The following is a 20,000-nucleotide window of genomic DNA, read 5'->3' as shown; positions in this document are numbered from 1 at the left end:
TTATTGTGGTAAGTACTTTAAAAGGTCAAAATTTCTCATATTGAATTTAACAGAAGCTGTGATTCTCCAATCTGTAATTTTATTTATTTTGCTTGACGTGTGCATTTTTGCCAAGTGTTAATCATTTGTATCCATGGGCTAACTGTGCATCTTCATGGGCGGGGGAACTGGTCACTATAATATAACCACTCTGCCAAAGCACCTAAGCCAGTGGGACAAAGTGCTGTATCTCATGTATTTATTTGTTTATTTATTTGTTTGCTTGTTAACGGGAGGGTAGCACTGAGCCACGTGGATCTTTTTTCGGACTCGCACTGGGAACACTGTCTGCTTAAGTGACTTGCTGAGCGTTTAATGGCATTTAGATGATTGCTGGGGGAATCAATGGCTGGACTACAGCAGCAGCTTGTTAACAACCTGTAGCTTCAATCCTCTGAGCAAACTTCCAGTCTAAGACATATTAAGAATGTCATTTCATTAAGACTTGATACAGCTAAGGAGGTCACTTCCACTAGCACTCTAAATAGCCTTGCCTATTGTCCTATTGCTGGAAACCATGACTTCTAAATGTGTAAGAACATTTTTTGTGCAACTATTCTGGAAACCTAATCCTTCCTAGGCAGGACTAGGAAGGATTAGGTTCACAGAACACTTGTGCATAATAACTGACATGCAGAGCCTGTCCAATAAATCTGTTTATATATCTAGTTTGTTTTAGAATTAAAATTATAAAAACTTTGAAAAAATAAGTAGAAGAACATAAGCAGACTGCTAGAACTGGGTCAGACCTCCTTCCCAGGCTGCAGAGATACAGAGATGTTCACAATATTAATTGTTATAAACCATTCCATTTAGATATGTTATCTCTGTACACAATGATAAATTGCTGTGATTGTCCCTAATTGTTGTTTTGTCTTTTCTCTCAGAGTTCCCTGAAATGCAAACTGTCGATTATCTGTCATATGTGGTATCCCTTTTGACTCTCGTGGTTTTTATCTAGAACATTGCACAGAAACTATCTTACTTATTCTCATAGACTTCCAGCAAACTAAACATAACTGTAGACAGTCCATATTTGCCTTATATGTGTATTTATTTAAGGCAATCATTATGTGCTGTGAAACAAAGCTGTTATCAGGCATACACTAGAATTATTGTTGTGTACATATATCAACTGAGGGAGGTTGCAGGAGCAGGAAGAAAGAATATGTGTAAATCATGAAGAGTTTCCTCTATAAGAAGTGCAGCCTGAGCTATTGATTCATTTATTCACATTTGTGTGGTAACGGAGACATGGTTTAAAGTCATGGAAAGTACCCAAGCAATGCAAGGTTATAATCCCTTTCAAACCCTTTAGACCAGCTACTGAACTGAAGGTGGAGGAGTCTCAGTCTGTATGAAAAACAACCTCACACCCTGACTAGTTAAAGTGTATGACCCACTGGAAATCATACATGTGCAACTCATCATAAATAGTGTGTCATACCATATCCTTGCAACCTATAGGTCCCCCTCCATGTCTCAAGAAACCCATACTACCCATCTCAATGTACTAGAGTCCCTCACCATTCAGCCCGATATGTTATTCATGGGGGATCTCAACTACCCCTCAATAGGCTGGGAATCCTACATCACTTCTAATGCACAAGCCCAATGATTCCGAAACTTTATAAATACCAACATCCTGGAACAATTGGCCCATTCTCCTACCAGGGTTAAAAACATCCTTGACCTTGTTCTTATGAATATGGGGGGGGGGGGGCAATGTTCCTCACCCAATGTAATGTCTTCACTTGTCAGATCGGACCATAAGGCAATATTACTTGAATAAAAATTAAATCCAGGTATCCAGCGAAACCAAAAACCTTTAGGAACTACTCCAGGGTTAACCTCTCTTTACTAAACAACACCTTTTCAAAATTCCAAGCACCCTCAAACCCAGCAAACACCATAGCATATTCTGGGCTATTTACAAAATCTTTGTACAGCCATACTGTTAGCTGTATAGAGCGAGCTGTGCCCACTCATATTAAGAATAAGACAAACTCAAAAGGCGAGCCACCCTGGTGGAAACACAATTTCAATCGGTTATACAACAAAAGAAAAAAATTCTTGGCCAAGTGCAGGAGGAACAAAGACATACACACATATTAAAAGTCCCCTGACCAATGTAAACAGGCAGCTATGAGGATTAATTAATATTTCAAAGGCTAATTTTGAAGAATAAAATAGCTTCTCTGGCAAAGGACAACCACAAAACTTTCTACAGCTATGTCCAAAACATCAGGGTAAACACAACAAAGCACTGAACTTATTGTAAATGGCATCACCCACATGGAACTGGAGGGCATTGACAACTTTTTGGCTGACAGGTTCACCTCAAATTTCTCCCCCTAGTTCCACCGGTAGTCCAAAGAAAATATTACATGCCACAAGCCCCCAACCATTATTAGAGAACAGGTCATCAATGCATTTTCTAAGGCCAGAAACACTGCATTGATGGGCCCCAATAACATCCTGGAATGTTTAATAAATAGCATGAAACATGACCTCTCTGGTCCACTTGAATCACTTTTCACCTGGAGCCTTAAGTCAGGTTTTGTGCCCAAGGAATGGAAGATGGCTGCAGTCATTCTCCTGCACAAAGGAGATCCAGACACTGATCTGGGTAACTACAGACCCATAAGTCTTACCAGCCTCATATGTAAGGCCTTGGAAAATTTTATCACGGACATGCTAAATGAGGGCATAGTTAACCTGCAAATTCTGGACTCATCACAGTTTGGCTTTATAAGGGAAGGTCATGGCTATTAAATCTGGTGGACTTTTTTGAGAGGGTCACCAAAGCACTGGATGAAGGTAAGACTGCACACAGATAACCTTGATCTGGCCAAGGCTTTTGATAAACACCCCACTCAAGAATTATAGACAAGCTCACTAATTTAGGTATAAACCCTTTTATCTCCCTCTGGATAGCCGACTGGCTCACTGATAGGACCTAGGAGGTCAAAATAGGTGAGGTTACCCTCACCAAGAAGCCAGTCACTAGCAGAGTCCCTCAGGGCGCTGTACTGAGCCTGCTTCTTTTTGGTATTTCTCCGCAATGGAAGCAAATGTTGAAGGTTTATGTCTGAAAACACTTGCAGATGATTGCAAGCTTGTGGTTATCACTGACTCCCCTCCAGACACTAGTATTCTTCAAGAAGTTCTATCTCTGACTAACAAATGATGCCAAAGCCATGGTCTTAAATTCATTGCTAAGAAATGCTTAATTGTATCCTTTGGGAAGTCAACCATCCCAGCTAATTATTGTGTTGATAATATACTCCTGAGAGTTGACCCAGTGGTCAGGGTTCTGGGTGCGTATGTAGACAGTAGCCTTACCTTCGATCACCACATAGCCACAGTGGTGAGGAAATCTTTTTATGTTGCACAACTTATAAGTAAGGGCATGGTGTGTGGGTCCAAAGGGGTCATTATCCTACTGTAGTCCACCCTTATCAGACCAATTATAGAGTACAGTGCGTACCTAACCAGGCATATGCACCAACTAGAGTGACCTCAGAGCTTCCTATTAAAAAGAATGCAAGGCATAACAAACCTGCCTTATGCAGAGCACCTTAAAGCCCTTTCCCTCTACTCAGTCTCCTATAGATTGCTGAGGGGTGTTCTATGCCTGGCTTACAAGGCATCCACAAACCCCACACTTACAAATCAGCTACATATCCATAAGTGAAAGAGAACCAGAAATACAAGGTCTAGGGAAGTGAACATTGTCTCTGACTTAAACAGAACATGCTGGAGAGACAGATATGTGTCCCAGAGACTGCCCTTCTATGCTATGGAACAGGCTTCACATCCATGTGAAGTTGAGTTTGTCTATTACCCAGTTTACGTTCAACCTAGACCACTGGATGGGGAACAGGAAATTTACACCGTGCCTGACACCAATGTCCTTTATGGACAATGATAGCTTATAAATGCCAATGGTCAGTTTGAATACAGGACATCATTATTCTTTTGTAAAAACTGGGCTAGGCTTAGAAAGGCCACCCCGGGTCATTAGCCTAGTAGCAATCTATGAATGTATACATTTATTTTCATTCTTTTTTATTTATTGTTTTTGTTTACCAGGAAAGTCTGACCCATTTTCAATGGAGGCCCGTGGAGAAAGGCTCAACTGTACAACCACTAGTAATTGACAGAGTGACACTAATGTTTGAAAGGCAATAATATACAATAATCTTTGCAACATTTTTCAAAAGACACAGAGAGAAATATATTTCAAATTTGATGAAGTATACAGACAGCAATATTGTTGCTATTTTTGACAGAAAGCAATATGTCTTGCAAGAGGTATAGGGTTAAGGGAGCTAGAGCAGAGGAATAGATTCACATGTTCATAGGTAAGTACTAGGCTAGCTACACTTGCAGGCCATTTTAAACCTACCCAATTTCCCTTTTTCTGCTTGAAATAATGTATCCCATTTGGTTATAGATTGGTCTTACTCATCACATGGTCGATAATTATATATTACCCCAAAGAGAAACTGGGATCATACTATACATAATTTGAGAGGACCCATGCATGGGATAAAGCATTTAAGAGCTGCATCTGTCTATTAGTAATAAAGGGGGCAGCTCTGGGGTAAATTCTCTGTTTCCATCCGTAGATCTAAATTGTGCTTGAAAATGGACAGGGATGAACTCTGTTTTATGTGGATGGGGAATCTATTACATAGCGCTGATATCCAGTGCAAAATATACCTGTCCCTCCAAATCATTCTGTCAATGCTGCAGAGGTTTAGACCCCTAGAACAAGTATTTCCAATGTCATTTGACTTGCTGATATGTAGTAAATTCATCAGTAATTAGTTGGAGGATGCCTTGTATGCCAGACATAGATCATCTATTGGCAGTCTGTAGGATACAGAATTTTGAGTCCGTCCATGTAGGACATGTTGTTTAGGCCTTTTGTTAAGGTACCTCTAAGGGTGTTCCAGTTGTTGCATGTGTCTGGGCAGATACATGCCAAAGGGACATTATATTCAATGAGTGGCCTAACGAGGGCTTTGTAAAAGGGAGCAATGACATCTCTAGAAAGAGACACAATCCCTTCATTTATAAACAGTGTAATATAGACAAACTTTCTTGCAATAGACACATCTAGTCCAAAGTTAGGCCTGTTAAAAAGTAGAAGACAAGGGTAAAGGCTGTGGGAAAAGGAATATAACAAATGGGGGGTGGGGTGGGGTTACAGTACAGGTAGGAGGAGGAAGAGGAGGATATGGAGCGAGTTGAGCAGTGATGAGTTTGAAGAGGAGTGATGTGCTAATCTGGTGCAGCACATTTGCAGAGCCAGGAGTTGAGCAAGTGAGACATGAGCTGTAGTTTGAATGACTTTACTGAGCAGTCCTGTCTTACTGCTAGAGGGGATGGAATTCCATGTTTTTGACATTTGATGGGAGTAGAGGGCATAGCCAGCAGAGCTATTAGATTTTGATATATGCAGGAGGTCTTTCTCAGAAGAGAGCAAGCTTCTAGGTGGGTTGTATGATTGTACAAGGATGGTTTAAGATGGACAGTCATGTGGTTTGCTTATTAGATTGTAGATAGTAGGGGGTTGGGAGTGCGTGAGTTGGTGAAGTAGTTCAAGCCACAGGAGGTGTCTGAGGGCCACACAGTCATGTGATCTATGGGGAAGGTTAGCTGCAAATTTTATGACCCTGTTGTAACACTGCTTGCGTTTGTTTAGTTGTGTTAGTGGGATGCTTGTCAGTGTTGGTGCTGTGCAGATGAGAGCAGGTAACAGGAGGGTACAGCTGATATGACTTCTAGCAGTGTTACATACATGGGATTTCCCTATAGACAGTGCTTAGTTTTTTGTGTATTTTTCACTGTATGTTGTAGAAGTTAAACTTTAGGTGTTTGTCTAAGTAAACTCCTTGAAGTTTGGTTTGTGTGACTTCTTTTTTGGTATTGTTTGAAGAGGTAGTAATGAAGGATGCTTTCTTTATTGTGAGGTGCTTGGGAGTGAAGAGAAATAGTTTGTTTTGTTAGGGTTTAGGAATAGCTGGAAGGCAGTCAGACAGTTTTCTATAGAAGTGGATTATTCTGGGTCAGTTTTTCTAGAGAATCAAAGTTGTCTGCTGAGCAGGTGATGGTAGAATCATCTGCATACTATACTAAGGTATCATTCTTACTGACCACATCAAGGTCATTAATAAAGATGTTGAACAGGATTGGTCCCAGTATGGATCCTTGTGAGACCACAGCAGCATCAAGGAGAAATAATGAGATATCAGTCAGCAATTTTACTGCCTAGAGTCTGTTAGAGAGGTAACTAGAAAATCAGCATAGAGAAAAACATCAAGGCCTAGAGTGGAGAGCTTTTGTAAGTGTGTAATGTGGGAAACAGTCTTGAAAGCTTTGGATAGATGAAAGTGAGCAGGCACAAGTTTGCCATCATTTCTTTATGTGTTAACAGTATTAGTGAAGGTAAGGAGGAAGATGGAGGTACTGTGATTGTTGTGAACACCATGCTATGAAAGACAGAGGAGTGCATTTTGTGAGATATCGTGTAGGAGTTTGGTCTAAATGCACTTTTGAAATATTTTTGATAAGGGGGAGAGGATGGTGATGGGTCTATAATTGGTGAGTTTGCTATAATGACCACCTTTGTGCATGGGGAAGATGTAACATTGTTTTCCATAGTAAAATTACCTGCTGGAGAGATAGGCATGTATCCCAGAGACTATCCTGTGTAAGGAATAGGCTCCTCATCCATGTGAAGCAGAGTTCCTCCCTAATTCATTTCCAGTGCAACTTGGACAATTGGATGGGAAACCATAAATTCATCCCTGGTTTGACACCTATATCTCTGATGCAAACAGGTAACATGTAAATGGTTCATCTCCCAGGCTCATGTTTACACTTATCAAGGGTATCAGAACTCGTCAGAGATTTGGGATGCATGGCTAGGCTTAAAAAGGCCCTTGTTGTCATTAGCCTAGTAAACACCTATGAACCTATAAGTTTCATTAATAGAATGGTTTGTTAGAATTGAGACAGTGTAAGCTATTGCTTCTGGTGTCATTGTTAGATATTTGCCAGGTAGAGTGCCTGATGCTAAGGAGGTGAGATTTAGTTTAAGTAGTAGTTGTTTGATTATAGCAGTGGGGACTGGCTGGAGAAACAGAGTATGGAGAGTTATTTGAATTTAAAATTTATTCAAGGCATTGTTTTGTGTAGCTTAAGGAAAAAAGGATTTAATAAAGTTAGAGTTAAATTCATTCGCAATGTAAACTGAGTTATTAGATTTGAGCATAGATGAAGGCTTTGTTGAATGGGCAGGATTTAGAAGCCAATTTATGGAAAAGCAGAATACTTTGGGGTTCTGATAATTTTTCTTTTGAAGGTTAGTGTAATATGCTTTTTATCTATTTTAGTATGGTATTTGTCTCTGTTTCTAAGATCTCTGAATTTCTAATAGTTTGGCTAAGTTTTGTTTGTGATTCAAACTTTCCAGGGGACATCTCTACGTTTCATGAGATGTTTTATGCTTCTGGTTACCCAGGAGGCAGGATTTGACTTAACTCATTTTTTTTCTGAGAGCAGCCAATTCATTTAAGATTCTTAGGAATATATTACTGAAGTGAGATACAACATCATCAAGAGGTAGATGCTTTAGTTTAGTCCAGTTATACTGTTTTAGGTATAAGATGAATATATCTTTGTTGAAATTTGAAAGGTTACAAGTCATATTAAATTGGTGTTATTCAGAGGTGCCAGAAGCTGTTGAAGACGGGGGGGGGGGGGGGGTGGAGGGCAAGGCGGGCACTTTGTGATCTAAAAAGGGCAATTTTTCATTTTTTTTATTTACTAACACAACATAGGTTCACTTGGAGGACATTTTAAGCTTAGCCAATTTCCCTTTTGGTGCTTGAATTAACATTTCTTGATTGGTCTTACCTGTCCCATGGCTGATAATTGTATATTAGCCCTACTGAGAATAAACTTGATCATACTATAGATAATTTGAGAGGACCCATGTAAGAGATGCAGTATTTAGGAAATGTCTCTATCCATTAGTAACATGAGGGGCAATCCTGGAGTACATTTTCTATTACCCATCCTTAGATCCAAGTTGCATTTGAATACTGACAGGGATGAGCTTTGTTTTACTTGAATGGATAGTCTGTTCTGGAACAGTGGTAGCCTCTGTGATAGATATCTGTCTCTCCACAACATTCAGTTTAGATACCTGGACTGAGTATTTCTGATGCCATTTGACTTGCTGATGTTCAGTAGGTCTATCTGTATAGGTCAGAGGATGCCTTATATGCCAGACATGTCACCTCTAAGCACTCTGTAGGATACTGAGTACAGTGATAAATCTTTGAGGTGGTCCAAGCAAGACGTTTTGTTTAAGACTTGTATCCTTTTAGTAAGGTGTCTCTGTGGGCATTCCAATTGTTGCATGGGTCTGGACAGATACATGCCAAAGTGGGCATTATACAAAATGATTGACCTAATGAGGGCTTTGTAAAGGGGGACAATAAGACCTCTAAATCTTGTCACAATCAATTTGTTTATAAACTGTGCAATATAGAAAGACTTTCTTATGACTCTGGGCACATGTTGGTCAAAAGTTAGGTCACTGTACACACAAGTTCCCAAATGCCAAACAACTGAGCCATTTCTCAAAGGGCATTGTCAATTTGGCAGTTCCCTGGAGTAGATGACTTCACAAAGGATACGATAATGTATTTCTTAAAGTTTAGTTTCAATTCATGATGCTGGCACCAGCTATTGTTTGGGATAAACCTTCCTGCATGATGGTTAAGTCATTTGGGGATTCAATAACTGCTCCTAGCTTGCAGTCATCTCAAACTTAGTCGGCCAAAGCACTTTAGAATTTCCTTTTACTTTTGAGATGTATATACCAAACAGAAAAAAAGTCTCAGCACCGAACCCTGGGGGACTCCATTGGTGACTGGTCTCTTCCCCTATTTTGATCTCCTGCATCCTGTGAGCAAGCATACATGTATGCATTCTTTGATTCACCTTCCTGATTGTATTAACCTGATTGTATTAAATTATATTCCTTGTATAATACAGCACCACTTGTTAGAATGTGTTTTAAATTTCTACCTTGGAACAGTCTTGTAGTAAGCAATGAAACAAAATGTATGAACCAATAATGACAAAACTACCCATTTCAGAAAATTTTGACCATAAAAGTCCACTCAGACTTCTGTCATTACAATCCACCAATATCAGTAAATATGCAAAATCCCTGCAGAAGTAAGTCATCTAAATAATTCCACATTAAAGGGATCTGTAACTAATGAAGAGGTTGCTGCTAGCAAACAACTTTTTATTTCATTGTTTCATCTACAAATAAAGTAGCTGTTGCCCTTGAAGAATAAACTATGTATGCTACATTAAAAAAATGATAAGCTAGTAATTTTGCAATGGGAAATGGATGACAAACTGATAACAGAAACATAGTTACTAGGTAACTCCTGCAAAGGAGGACATTCATAGGACTGCAGCATCCATTCCCTTTAAAGTACAGCACAGTACAGTATCAGCGAGCCAACTGCTTACTGTAGGAGTAGAACCCATAGCCTTCTGCATCAAAAGTACATATACTATTTGTTGTGCTACTAACAATGCAAACAGCTTAGCATAAGTAGCACTAAACTTCTCTCCCCCTGTAGATCTGAGCTCCTTGTAAAATCCATTTGACACGCAACTAAATCTCTGAACTTTGCAGCACATGAAATCTGGAAAAAGCCAAAATTTATTTGGGGGGCAAAGGTCCAAAACCAGGGACACATTTTAAATATTGCTTGTATAATCTTAGAAAGTTGCTAAAATAAAGTGTTCTGTGTTACCATGTGTTTTCTGAAAGAAAGAAGACTGAAACTTAAAGGGCTATTGAATTCAGTTCTCAATGATTTGCCAGAAAACCACAAATTTTAAGAGGATCAGACCAAAAGTATGAGCAAAATATTCTGTGAAAATCTGGACAGTTGAGAGCTATGGACTCAACTCCGTGAATCACAAGTGGTGGTATGAGTAGAGAATTCAGGCTCTTGTTTGAGCCTGAATAACACTACCCACCAGGTATACATAACTGGGGCACACACACACACACACACACACACACACACACGCACACACGCGCACACACACGCACACACACGCACACACACGCACACACAAACACACACACACACACACACACACACACACACACACACACACACACACACACACACACACACACACACGAGCAGCATAACTCCTGAAAATAAAAGAACAAAACTCTCCTTATCGGCATGACTCTGGCTCTGGCAGCACCAACAGAACAGAGGCAGCATAACTCCTGTAACACAGAGCAATAAGAGAACAAAAACAACTAGTTTAGTTAAAGAGAACAAGAACAGCTAGTTTAGTTAAAGAGAACAAGAACAGCTAGTTTAGTTAGCTTAACGTCTGCATGCGAATCCACGTTAGAGTGAAAACTCCACTTCATTCATTTTTCTGGACAGGTCTTGCAGCTGTAAAAGTGGGTATGTGGGGGGGGGGGCTCCCCCTCCCCTGGACTATAGGGCTCCTGTGCCCATGGTGTTATGTCTGTATTTTTGTTTGCTTTTTTATTGTAATTATGGGCAGATGGTCACTTAAAGAGTCTGAGAGGATCCCAGAATAATTGATTTTACCTGGCAGTGAAATGAGCATCCATTTTATTGTGGTACCCTTGCTATTTTTATTGTTCAGGTGAGTGGTAGTGGTGATCAGTTGTGTTAGTCCATATAGCTTTATGGTACAGCTGGGGCTGTTAGTAAAGAGAGAGAGAGTCAATACTGAAGTCACCTAATAATAGTGGGGGGTGTTAGATGCTATCCATCAGAAGAGATCTTCTGCTGTGCTATGATTGTTTCAAGGTGGGATATAAGTCCTGTTATGTACAAGGATTAGTAATGATTTGAGAGTAGATATGAAGATTTCGGTTTTGTCAAATTGTGGTGGGGAATGTTAGAGGTAATAGGGTTTGCTACAGACTGCTTTTATAGAGTATTGCAACTCCACCAAATCTCTTACGTTTTCTGTCTGTCCTGAGTATGTTATAATCTGATGGGAGTATCTCATTGTCTTTTGTTTTCATTTTTTAGCCATGTCTCTGTTATTACTACAAAGTCAGATGAATGCAAGGCAAATCCTACACGGAACTCTAGTAGTTTCTTATAGATGCTTCCAATGTTTATATGGATAGTAAGTAGAGAAGAGGAGTTTGTGGAGTATTGTATGGGAGAGATAGGACTGATAGAGGTAGTAGGGTAGGATGAGTGATGGGTAGAGGTTGGGACAGGGTTAGGGTATAAGTAACCACTGTGTTTTAAGTTTTGGGAAAGGTAGTGATAGATTGTCTGCCATTTTAATTTGCTTTTTGGTTTTACCTGCTCCATTTTGTTTTCTGTTTTAAGAAATCTGCTTTGCCTGGTGTTTTTTTTCTTTGTGAGAGATAGACACTTAAATTGTTTAGGCTGCACATTTCACGTGTATTTTTTTCCATTGGTTAAATTGTTTCTTGAGTGAAACTTAAATATATAGTGAATTGCTGGAGCTTTGTCTTTCTCTGAAAAGATTTCAAGCCTGCATAAACTAAAGCACTGCTGGTAATGCCTTGCTAGTTTTTCCCACCCACACTCCCCTTCATTGATCTGCTTTTTAAACCTGGTGATTTTAAGCTGCTAACCCCTACTGTAAATTGAGCTTAATAAGCTCATCCCCTCCTAGACTGCTATTGATATCTTGAATTATTTATTTGCCTTTCCTTGTGCCTATATTGAAAAAGTGCATTTTGCCTCTCATTGTCTGTTCTACCGATTTACTTGATATAAATTCATTATCTAGCTAGCTGTTGGATAAAATAGTGTATGTTTACAGTCCAGCAAACACTTGCTTTTACATCAAGTGGTCAGTGGATCTTCCATCTAGTGCACTAGGAGATGGCCTGGTCTCTTTAGGCTGGGGAAATACTTGAGATTTCTGCATGTAGTTTTATTGGCTGGAGGGCTTATTAATCAGCTTATCTTGTTTTCAGTGCCTTTATAAATTCTGTACAATTGAGTGCCCCTTTGCTCATTTATACAAAGCAAAGTACTTTTATTAAATAATCACACTTTTATAAGCTGTTTAAACTACACTGCTGTATCTGTATCTTTTAGCTTGTTTGTGGCAGCATTTTGTATCTTTAAGTTTGTTTGTGGTAGCATTTCATTCCAGATACTGTGCTTTTATGTTAGAAGGACAGGGATTGTTCATATAGTGGCAGTAGGTATTTACATGGTATTTCTGAGCTGGGAAGCACTCAAAGGGCTCTAAGTATTTTTTGCACTTTTCTTATATACTGTGATTGTAATTTAGTAGTTTCAAAAAAAGTGTATGGTCTGCTGCTTCTTTAAATAGTTAATTGTACTGTATTACATTGCATCTGTTAGTTATAGGTCTCTTGTAGGTAGTTTGTGTGGTCTTGTTACACTTGGGCTCCAAACTAGCTAGTCTAGATTAAGAAGATGTTTTTCTGCACCTGTGTGGCAGAAGTATGCTGATCTAACCTATCTGCATTGGTGTTTGCTGGTGGAAGGCTTATTGTATGCTTTCCTGATTGGTAGTTAGCTTAAAGCTTGTTTCTCTTTGCTCATATTAATCCTTGCATTTGAGAGGGTTTGGCATAGATACTCAGAGCTGCTCATCACTTGGTGACTTTGCTACTGATTGCTGAGAATATAATTTCACCTGGAGCAATCCACTACTGAAAAGACAAACTTCTGTTTACTGTGACTGTAGTTTAGCAGTTCCTTAAGCTATTTGCTGTTATTTTTGCACTTTATAGCAAAAAAATGTATTTAATTACACTGTATTGCATTGTATCTGTTAGTTGTAGGGCTGTGTAGTTTGTGTGGTATTGTTACATTTGGGCTCCAAACAAGCTATTCTACATTAAGAAGGTGTTTGTCTGCACCTGTGTGGCAGAAGTGTGCAGATCTAACTAGCCTGAGTTGGGGATTGCTGGTGGAAGGCTTATTGTGTGCTTTCATGATTGATAGCTGAAAACTTGTTTCTCTTTGCTCATATTTAAGCTTCACATTTAGGTGGTGCTGCTCTTCTCACAGTGGTGGTCAGCAGTGCCCTGTACAGCTGCAAAAGCCTAGAAGCTCAGTTTTCCCTAAACAGCTATTAATGAAACCCTTCCAAGCTTTCTGCTGCTCTAGGAGCAACTCAGTTGGGCACTGAGTGGCACCGCCTTATTGATCAACCTTAGCCTACACAAAGTATATGCCCCTCTTTTAGCCTCAGTGGTATCAGCACATTCATGTCAAATTAACTATTTCCCTTCCCTAATAAAACATACAGTAAGTGACTGCTTTCATAGATGGGCAGTTTCCTATCACCTCTCTGGCCAGCCTGATAGACATGGGCATCCGAGGCAATGTAGCATTTGTCTCATGTACACTAATAATCACTTACGTCTGAAACAAACAAATACTTAATGTGAGAGAAGTAGTTACACTATGAAATTGGAGGCAAGACTTTCACATAAGGATAAATGGAATGCCAAACAGGTTGCCAGCACACACACACACACACACACACACACACACACACACACACACACACACACACACACACACACACCCCTCCCAGACTAAATAAGTACACAACACATAAACCCACATATAGGTTCATAGGTGTGTACTAGGCTAATGGCCCTGGAGCCTTTACACACCTAGCCCATAGGATTACCCTGGCATTGTGCTACCTGACATTAGTTCCCAGTGTGTCTGTTGACTAGAGCCATTGGAGTGATCCCCGGGGTGAATTTTCTATTTCCCATCCACTCATCAAGATTTCTCTTGAAGAGGGCCAGTGAGGTGCTCTGTTTGACATGTATGGGAAGTCAATTCCATAGCATGGGCAGTCTCTGGGTTATGAACCTGTCCCTCCAGGATGTTCTGTTGATTGTGGTAATGAAGTTGAGGTCTCTGGAGTGTGCGGTGCAGAGGAATTGGGATTTCTTTAGATGTAGCAGTTCTAACAGAGATGGGTCAGACATGGCTTTGTAAGTCAAGCAGAGATCACCTCTAAGTGGGCGATATGAGACAGAGAATAGTTGGAATTTTTTGAGTCTGTGCATATAGGACATCTGCTTAAGGCCTAGGATCATCTTTGTGAGGTACTTTTGCAGCCTCTGCAGTTGTTGCTGGTGTCCAGTGAGGTACATGCGAAATGGGGCATTGTACTTGATGACTGGCCTAATGATGGAAGAGTAGATGGAGACAATGACCTCTTTCTTCCTGGATGCAAAACTCTTAGTAATGAGATGTATCACAAATAAGGACTTTCTGACCACAGTGGCAATGTGGTGGTCTAAAGAGAGGTTGCTGTCAACCTGTGTTCCCAGATCTCTTATAATGCCTTCTGTGTTCAGTGGACTACCATCAATGTGGTAATTCATGGGAACTAGTTTTCCCCAAAGGGGATGATGACACATTTTTTGGCATAGAGCTTAAGGTTAAAAATTCAAGAACACATGACACAGCCTACCTATCCAATCCTAACAATCAATTAAACAATTAATAATTTAAAAAAGCATTTTAAAAAGGTCTATAAGGAAATTCTTAAAGCAATAGATCATATTCTGTTAAACAAGAATTAATGTACCACATAGTTAATTTCAAAAGTACATAGCCATAATTCATATAAAAATTTTAAATATTAATTAAGCTATTATTTCTTTTGAACAAAAAATTTGTTTATATATATATATATATATATATATATATATAAAAATATATGTGTGTGTGTGTGTAATTTAAAACATATATTTATATCATACAATTTGTTTTGACACATATAGGAGTTCTTATTCTCTACTGTACTTGTTGTTGCTTTCTCCTCAAAATAGGTTTTAATGTGACCTGTTTATTTAAACCAGGAAACGAATCTGCTTGTAAGCGAATAATCCACTCATACTCTTTAGTGTCTAACTTATTGACCAGGTCGCCATGTCTAACACTAAAAGTTATGACATCAATCACACAAAACAAAAAATAGTGTGATCCGTCTGTCTCTTGTATATGTTGGGCTAAAGAGTAAGTAGTCACTTTCCGTCTTATTTCTGACTTATGTTCCACAATCCTATCTCTTAGCCTCCTTGTTGATTTATCAACATAGAAGCATAAGCATTGCTCACATAATGCTAAATAAATTACGTTTGTGGTGTTGCATGTGGCTGTACAAAAGAATTTGAACTTTCTACCATTAAGTGGATGTGTAAACTCAGTTAATGTAATTATATTGGCACAACCTATGCAATTATAACAGGGGTAAGTACCTTTTATATTAAAGTTATAGAATCTGCTCTATGTAAATTAAAGTCCTTATAACACAAGCGCTTTTTTAGACTGTTACAGTTTGTATAGTTAAAACGTGGTTTATCTGGAAGCCATTTATCGTGACCAGGCATAGCCTTCAGTATATACCAGTTATTCCTAATGACTTCTTCCACATTTTTACTTGTTCTGCTGTAAGTCATCAAGTATCTCAGGGTATTATTAGATGGTGGGTGCATCTGCTCCATCTTTTTATGGAATAGAATACATAGAAAAGAAAATCCCTGATCTGAATATCATAAAATGGCTATTTACTATCAATATTTAGTACTTCTTTCCACAGCACAATGTTCTAGAGAAACTAAACAAGTATACCTAAATGTACAATATTCCCAATGTAGTAGACAGACTTTAAAACTATAATTTACATCATTTAGGTGTTACATTAGTTTAAAATCCCAGATGATAAATTCTGTGTAAGTACTGAAGAATGCTTGTATGTCTTTGTTTCCATGCAGAAAAATTGTGAAGAACTGCATTATTTGTTGGATGGCACCTTAGTTCCTGAATATTCTTCTTCCTACATTAATGTTCAGAATGATGATTTTTTTCACACTGGCACTTCTGGACCTTGGACCCCTTTACTTCGTAAGAGAACAAATTGTATTATTCAATGAATGTCTTTTGAGTACCTGTACATTTTCAACTAAGAGTTGTATGACTTTGTTTAAAGTACTGACATTTTTCTGTATGGTTTTATTATTATAATAATGTTATTCTTACATGAAACAGACGCTCTAGATTTGGAGATTCTTTCGACAACGAAGCAATACAGAAATAATAAATGTGCCAGAAAAAGCCTACTCGGTTTGAGTCAAGAAAGACATGAACATTACGTCAGTGAAGCATCACATGGTTGTGAAGAAGACCTTTTTAAAGTTAATAAAAGGTGAGCAGAAAGAAATCTAATTATAACTGTTCATTGTGATATACTCTGAAAAATCAAGACAGCTCTTTAATGAGGTGCATGATTAGAACGTAAGAAATTTGTTTATTTTGTTTTGTTTTTGTTTCCAATGATTTTTAGAGACAATAAAGCCCATTAATAAATAAATAATACCTGGATATATTACTTTGTACTTTTCATAAAGCTCACTTAAATGGTGAGTAATATATATATATATATATATATATATATATATATATATATATATATATATATATATATATATGTATGAAATCATCTGTCAGCCTACCTTACATATGATAATGATGACAACTCACAAGTTTACCTAAGTAAATTATTATATGTTAGTTTGCAATCGTACTATAGAATGATATTTCTGTTTGGCGATCTGATGTATCATCAGGCAAGTTTTCTGAATATCTGTGGTGTTAAAGAAATTGGGTGCCTATTAAGTACCCTATTGTTTTAATGAACTACCTTTACAATGCTATTCTACCAAGCATGCTTACCTATACAGATAGTCAAATAAGAGCGGATAAACACAGAGGCCATCATTTCTTTCATCAAAATACAGTTACAAGAAATACTATCACTTTTACCCTTTGTTAACTAAAATAACCTAGATATGGGATCCTTGTAAACCATGGGTAAGTTGTAAGTCATTTGCAAGTAATGTTCTTTTTACTAATTAGGATTACCTTTTTATTTATTTATTTTATTTTATTTTATTTATTTATTTAACATTTGTTGACCGGGAATGTCCGACTAGGTTCCACAGAGCCTGTTTTCAGCGGAGGCCCGGGGAGAAATGCTCCAGCTGCATGTCTTTGGAAAACCTTGTTTTGCTTTAGTTTACTGCGTGACAAGTTTTCTCCCTCACAAAAACAAAGTAGGTAAATATAATTACGGGACTAGTTTTATTATTAGAAAACATACCTTGAGATTAAAAAAGGCTTAGCATGATGTAGAAGCCTTAACTCAGAAGGTTTTCTTATCGGGCTAAGCTTTTTGAATTCAGGGACCTCTGTACCACTGATGCTTTCCTTTTGTGGGTCCTCAACAAGGAGACAAGACTTGAGGGAAAAGATGCACGATCATGCAGCAGTCCCAGAGAGGGGCTAATCTTAATTACCCATGTATTGTCCCCCAGTAATTGTCTGTAACTTCCAATTTCCAATAAGTCATCTGAGTAAAAGTTTAGGAGGAGTCTAGGAAGAAAATTTGCCAACAGTGAAAACACAACAGTCACCTGCTGACTCCTGTTTGAGTACTCATGATGCATGTAAGTTCAGAGAAGACATAGGGGATGGAGGAGTGTTAGTGTGTACATATGTGTGGATGGGTGTCTGCATGTCTGTAAGGACATGAATGAGGTGTGTTTGTGTGCTTGTGTCTGTATGCCTGTCTGGTCATAGTTAGGTGGGATTAGGTAAGGAACTGCGAATCTCATTGTGTTTGTGTGTTTTGGCCCATAGGAGCAAAGTAAATAGGTGAGAGTTTCCATGATATAAGTCAGTGTGAAAAGACTTGTTTTTGGATGCGTGAATGTCAGTGTGCATGTGTGTGTGTGTGTGTGTGTGTGTGTGTGTGTGTGTGTGTGTGTGTGTGAGAGAGTATTGGCTAGTGCCTTTGCTAACATGATGGCTGCATGGGTCACAAGCAAGAACACCAGAGTGGTCAGATCTGACAGCACTTGTGTTCAATTCTGAGACATGGTAAATGAACTGATAATGTCTCTGAATCATATTTTTTCACTGTCTGTCTAACTAACCAAACCCACTTTGGGCAGTAAGCAGTAGCAAAGAGAATTGTAATGAATCCTAGAGACTGATTGCCTTGCAAAGTATGTAAATGCATAGTGTGTATACAGTCATGCATGAAGAAGGGATGATGCAAATGCCATGTCTGCTTTAAATTGTTTTACATTCAAGTGTACTCCTCTATGACAACAGATTTATGTATTTACTATTTGTTCAATAGGTAATTGGACTAGTCTATTGACCCTTTTCAGCTATGGCTACCATTTAAGTGGGTCAAATTGGGACATGGGAATGTGGCTGATATGACAATGGCCACACCCTCTGCCATGACATCACCACAGGAATTGTGAAAGAGATACTGTTATGAATACAACAGCTGGCTGGAATGGATAGCTGGTTGGTTGGCTGCTGGAGTGGCTAGCTAGCTGGCTGGCAGGCTGCTGCAGTGGCTAGCTAGACAGCTGGCTAGCTGCTGGAGTGGCTGGTTGGCTGCTGGAGTGGCTGGCTGGCTGATGGAGTGCCTAGCTAGCTGGCTGGCTGGCTGCTGGAGTGGCTAGCTGGCTGGCTGCTGGAGTGGCTAGTTGGCTGGCTGGCTGCTAGAGTGGCTGGCTGGCTGATGGAGTGGATAGCTGGCTGACTGGCTGCTGGAGTGGCTAGGAAGCTGGCTGGCTGCTGGAGTAGCTAGCTAACATGCTGGCTCCTGTAGTGGCTAGTTATCTCTCTGGCTGTCTGGCTGCTGAAGTGGCTAGCTGGCCAGCTGACTGCTAGATATGGTTGATGGGAATAGTAGCTGGATGGATGAATGGCTGGATGGATGGATTAATGGCTGGGTGGATGGCTGGCTGGTTGGTTGGATGACTAGTTGGATGAATGGCTGGCTGACTGGGTGGATGGATGAATGGATGGTTGGCTGGCTGGACGAATGGATGGATGGATGGCTAACTTGGCCGTTAGAAAAAAAAATCTTGGTCTTTTTCTTTAGCGGCTGTAGAAGCACTGAAAACAAACTACTCTGCAGCCATGATCTTTGCAGAGCTCATCTTGCCCCAAATCCCCACCCCCTTCATGAATTGCATTCAATTGCTGCATGATTTAAAGCACTCAGACCTAACAGGTAATAGCGCTGCCTGCAGGTCCGGGTTGGTGACGTAACTGAATTGCCATGGAAAAGCTGCAAGTACTTGCAGCTTTTCCATGGTGATTCAGTGCGATCAAAAAGCAGGACTTTTCAAGTCTCACTACTCTGCACAGTGTGCATCAGGATGAGCTCAACCCATGAGTGTCCCGCTGATAACGGGACGGATGGCAACCTTAGCTACGGCCCAAGCTCAAAGAGTGGAAAATAACTACAGTCTTTCTAATCAATAATATTATATATAGAATTATTACATAGCAAATTTCAGAATATGATAGGATTCAGTGCAGTTAGGGTAAGATGAGAGAAAACAAAAAATGTATATGAAATGCAAGCTAAGACATGTAAAATACAGTGCAATCATATATTTAATACATAAACTCCTATACAAATGTGAAATATATGCATATAGTATGCAACATTAAGAGGGTGAGAAAGGTTTCTTAAGTGTATTCTGTTATTCATGATATGGGAGAGTAAGTTACCTAACTGTTGTCATGCAAGTAGATTCAATAAAGAGATGCTCTTTAAGTGCATCTTTGAAGTTTTTAATGTTTTTTGTAGGCAGGTGGCTCTAGGTAGCAGGTCCCTGTTTAGAGAAGGTTGTCTCACCTACAGTAGTTTTAAATGAAGGGGGCACTAGAGAGAAACTCTTGTCGTGCGTACTTCTGAGTACTTAGACTGATATTTTTATTAAGATTTAGATGGGATAGGCCAGAGAAACATCA

The 20,000-nt window shown here is 39.2% G+C and overlaps 1 protein-coding gene across 1 annotated transcript in view; it reads left to right on the top strand.

The window, feature by feature from the left end:
* IRAG1 (inositol 1,4,5-triphosphate receptor associated 1) overlaps positions 1 to 20,000 on the top strand; it is a 1,344,613-nt gene that overhangs the window by 634,867 nt on the left and 689,746 nt on the right. Inside the window, exons 3-4 of the mRNA XM_044059494.1 lie at positions 15,929 to 16,058; positions 16,203 to 16,359. The gene's annotated coding sequence lies outside the window, so the exon portion shown is untranslated. The remainder of the gene's footprint in view (positions 1 to 15,928; positions 16,059 to 16,202; positions 16,360 to 20,000) is intronic.

Source organism: Protopterus annectens, chromosome 17.part0 (assembly GCF_019279795.1).
Source record: "Protopterus annectens isolate FY-2018-M chromosome 17.part0, PAN1.0, whole genome shotgun sequence".
Classification (NCBI taxonomy): domain Eukaryota; kingdom Metazoa; phylum Chordata; order Ceratodontiformes; family Protopteridae; genus Protopterus; species Protopterus annectens.
The sequence above is the reverse complement of the archived record's forward strand: the minus strand, read 5'-3'. Positions and strand labels throughout refer to the sequence as shown.